This window comes from Ochotona curzoniae, unplaced genomic scaffold (assembly GCF_017591425.1).
Source record: "Ochotona curzoniae isolate NIBS_2020 unplaced genomic scaffold, NIBS_Ocur_1.0 scaffold_3835, whole genome shotgun sequence".
In the NCBI taxonomy this organism is placed as follows: Eukaryota; Metazoa; Chordata; class Mammalia; order Lagomorpha; family Ochotonidae; genus Ochotona; species Ochotona curzoniae.
This window is the reverse complement of record NW_024467114.1, coordinates 16,978,557-16,983,214: the sequence shown is the minus strand read 5'-3', so window position 1 is coordinate 16,983,214 and position 4,658 is coordinate 16,978,557.

Here is a 4,658-nt window from a genome sequence, read left to right as displayed (position 1 = left end):
ACATTAAATGTCATATAAAGTAGTCACCCTCTATATCCCCAGTTTCCCTGAGGTCAATCATAGCCAGTATAGTGCAACGTATATGTGGAGAGACAGACCACATGCACAAAACTTTTGTTACAGTACATTGTTTTTTTTATTTATTTATTTATTTATTTATTTTTATTGGAAAGGTGGATATACAGAGAGGAGAGACAGAGAGGAAGATCTTCCGTCCGATGATTCACTCCCCAAGTGAGCCTCAACGGCCGATACTATGCCGATCCGAAGCCAGGAGCCTCTTCTGGGTCTCCCACGCGGGTGCAGGTTCCCAAAGCTTTGGGCCGTCCTCGACTGCTTTCCCAGGCCACAGGCAGGGAGCTGGAAGGGAAGAGGGGCCGCCGGGATTAGAACCGGTGCCCATATGGGATCCCGGGTGTGCAAGGCGAGGACCTTAACCACTTGCGCCACGGCACCGGGCCCTGTTACAGTACATTGTTACAAATGTTCTATTTTAGTATCATATTTTCTTAATTTATGAATGTCATCATAGATATGTGTGTATAGGAAAAAATACTAGTACTAAGTACTAAGTACTATCTGTGACTTCAATCCTCTACTGGGTGTCTTTAAATTAACCTCCATGAGCTTGGCACAATAACCTAGTGGCTGAAGTCCTTGACTTGCACATGCCAGAATCCCATATGTGTACTAGTTCAAGTCCAGAAGCCCTGCTTCCCATCCAGCTCTCTGCTTGGGGCCTAAGAAAGCAGTTGAGGATAGCCCAGAGCCTTGGGACGCTGTGGGAGACCAGAGGAAGCTCCTGGTCCTGGCTTCGGATTGGTGCAGCTGTGGCCATTGTGGCCACTTGAAGAGTGAATCAATGGAGAGAAGATCTTCCTTTCTGTCTTTCTCCCTCTCTGTAGACCTGATTTTCCAATAAAAACAGATAAATCTTTAAAAAAAAATAATTAACCTCCATGTATAAGGAGGAACTGCTGCCCCCATATCATTTTGTACCACATATGATGCTAATCACAATATCCACTGCCTACAACTGCTGCTTCCAGCTAGTAGATCCTACTACAGATCTCTGGTCCCGGAACCACATGGGGTGCTCACTTTGACATGTAAGGGAATCAGTCAAGATACTACTTTAAATTTTTTATTTAGAGTGAATGAGAGAGGAGAGAAACACAAAGCATCCTCAATGCACTCGTTCACTCTCTAAATAACTGCAAAACCTTGTACTGGGCTGGGGCTGATGTCAGGATCCAGAAAGTCAACCCAGGTCTTCCACAGGAGTGGCAAGAACCTAATTACTTGACCTACCACGTCTACCCCTCCAGATCTACATTAACAGGAAGCTTAAGTCAGCAGCTGGAGCTGGGCACTACTGAGGTGTGGGATATAGGCATATTAATTTTTAGTTATGAATTTTACTCTCTTGAATCCAATATATTCATTTCCCAATGATAATTGCATACAGACCAAAATTGAGGGAAATATTGGGCTAGTTTTCCAAACATTTTTTAGCAATCATTAACAAGAATCCTTCAATACTTTGTGAAAAGAATCAAGGCATTAATATTCACAAATGAAATAAGCCCTGGCCTAAAATTGTATCTGAGGAGATCTCATAGGTGATGCTTGTACTTTAACCCACCACAGATGTAGTCTGATGTGATCAAATATATGGGGAACATCATGAGCCGCATCCTCAGTGTGACAATGTGTGAAAGTAACTAAAGAAGCCCAGAAGAGGGAAGGTATCCCTGATTCAATCATAGAAAGGCAGAGATGGTTGGTGCTGCATCTCATTATCCAGTGCTGATGGGTGGTGACTTCCGGAAACAATCGGAAAGGAAAAGAATTGTTTGGCAGGCAGAGCTCTAGTATCCCCAAAAGCATTCTCTGCTGTCCAGAAGTGAGCCCAGAGAGTCAGATGAGAAAGTTAGAGAGCAGATGAGCTTCAGTAAACGTTAAAGGAAAGCTCCTTTCTGAGTAATCCCATGTATCACTTCAGCTTCTTAATCTTCCCACTCTCCTCTCCCTCCATCTATTCACTTATCATACACATGTCTTTATATAATCATCCTGTTCTTGCATGAGATACTAGAAAATTGGCAGGAGGGACAGGAAGGAGGAGAAACAGGAACTGGAAGTATAGAGGTGATAAAAGTACAATAGAGGTAAAGATGATGACATGAATAATATGTAATAAATGTTTACTATGTTATAGGCATATAGCAATCTAGATGGAAGTACTCGTTAGAATCCTCACAACTCTGTGGGGGGGTGCTATTACTATCTCTTATTTTTTTAGAAGATTTGTTTATTTGAAAGGCAGAATCAGAGAGAAAGAGAGAGAACTTCCATTTGTTGGTTCCCCTTCAAGTGACTGTAATAGCTAGGGCAGGACCAGTCTGAAGATCCAGGAGCTTCTTTCTGGATCTCTCACATGGGTGCAGGGACCCAAGCAGTTGGGCCATTCTACGGGGCTTTCCCTGGAACAACAGCAGGGAGCTGGGTTGGAAGTGGAGCATCTGGGACTTGAACCAGTACTCATTTGGGGAACTGGTACCCCTGTGGGATGCTGGATTAACCTGCTGTAACACAGTGCCTGGCCCACCACCACTCCATTTTAATGCTGGGGAATTAGATGCCCAGAGATATCTCCTAGATAATAAGTGGCGGAACTGAGATTCAAGTCATCTGCACTCCAGAACCTGTGTTCTTTTCTACCAGCTTCTGCTGAACTTTTTTCACATAGAAGTGATTTGTTGTCACAGTAGATGGAATAAAGTGCTTTTTTGTTTGCTTGCTTTTGCTTTACTTCTGCACAGGTCAGCCTCAAATTTGACTGTCGTCAGCTAAGGCAAAGAGGAGAAAGCCTTGAAGACTCCCAACCAGAGAACTCTCATTTTGTAGGGAGTTCCCTGTACATCTGGACTGTGCAGACTTCCTGGGCCATGTGCTGTTCAGGATATGAGGCATTCCTCTTGGTGCATGGCCAATCCATTCCAATTCCACCCCTGCTGAGCTGGGTCATGCCAGCCTACTGCTGTGAGTGAGAATGTGAGTCAGAATCTCTCAGGTGCCTTTTCCTCATCCCACTGAAAGATTTGTGTGGATCAATGCCGAGTGTAGGCTGCTTGGAAAAGTTATGCATGATTCAAGTGGATGACAAGGAAGATAAATGACATAATTTGTCCTTTCATCCCTCAGGTTGATTTTATAACTATGTGTTAGCAGCATTTTATTTCTTACTGTTTAGACAATTATAAGGGGTAGTCAGACGAGAACAGCTATAAACAACATGGCTCCATGTGAATTTAGGCTGTGTGGAATTATTTTTTTAAAGTCACATGTGAATACTAAGAAAGTTCCAGTCTAAGAAAAAGGCAGGAAAACCATGCATTATGAAACAAAAATGCTGAGAAACCAAGACATAGGTGGATCCTGCGAATTTGAGTGTCTGCTCTGAAGGGAATATGGGTCAGTAACACCGTCTGGGTCACACAGGTGTGCAGCTTGAATCAGGAGTTTAAAGGGCAATTGTGAATTGGGAACTTCCCATACCTTTCTTTCTGGCCCTATCAAGCTTCCGTCCAGGTTCTCGTGGGATTTTTTGTGAATTTGTTCAACATTTCTATAATCCATAGCATTCTCAAGAGAATGCTGGGTTTTGCAGGCATACTTCATTACAATTCTTGCTAGAGTTAGAAAGATGGGAGAAAGGATTCCAGTGAAGAAACAGCCTGCCCCCTAAGCTCTCTCTGGGCCGAAGTCTGCAGGCTATGACACATTGAGGTATAGTGGTCAGGACTCAAAAGTCAGCCAGACAGAAGTTTTAATGAGTTAAGGGATTAAATGAAAATGTAAGTTTATGCTCTGCCTACAAATTGACCTAATAGGAGCTATTGCCATTTTGGCTCTCATTTACACAGGGATCTCAATAGTTCAATGCTTGACACCACTGGTTCAGTTAATTCCATGATGGAATTACAATATGCTGCCCATTCTAGAAATTATTAGAGGATTAAGGAAAATTCAAGATCACATTGTAGATAAACAAAGTTGAATTTTCTTAACAGCATGATATACTGAATTAATTGAAGAAAGGGTAAATATTTCATTTACAACAAATGTGAATGCACCAAATTCAGTTACCTCAAAATAAATATGCTAAAAAACTAAAAAAACTGAAAAATATAAAATATAAAAATATAAAATTAAAAAATACATATGTTTTCTGAGACAGTAAAAGCAGTCAAGGAATATGCAAAAATTTAAGTGGCAGTATTATGTTAAAATTTGAACATAAATAATTCTATGATAAGTTAGAATTGGTTAAGTTTTTACTTTCCAAAATATGAAATTCAAAACTCTGTAAAATACCATGAGAATCATACTTATTACAAGAAAGCTTTCAATATGTTTTTTTTTTCTAAACTTGCCAGGGAGCAGAAATGAATATTGTCATATTTAATGTTGGTGGTATAATTGTTATTTTAATTACTTATGGCTTATTAGACCTTTTATCTGTAAAAAAATAAATGGACAACATTTTTGTTTTTGTGGACCCCATATGATTTCTGTTGCTTAGCTTTCTTATTTTGAATTTTTACACTTGATCTTAGCTAAAAGGCAGAGACGTGATTTTATTTCGAATTGTT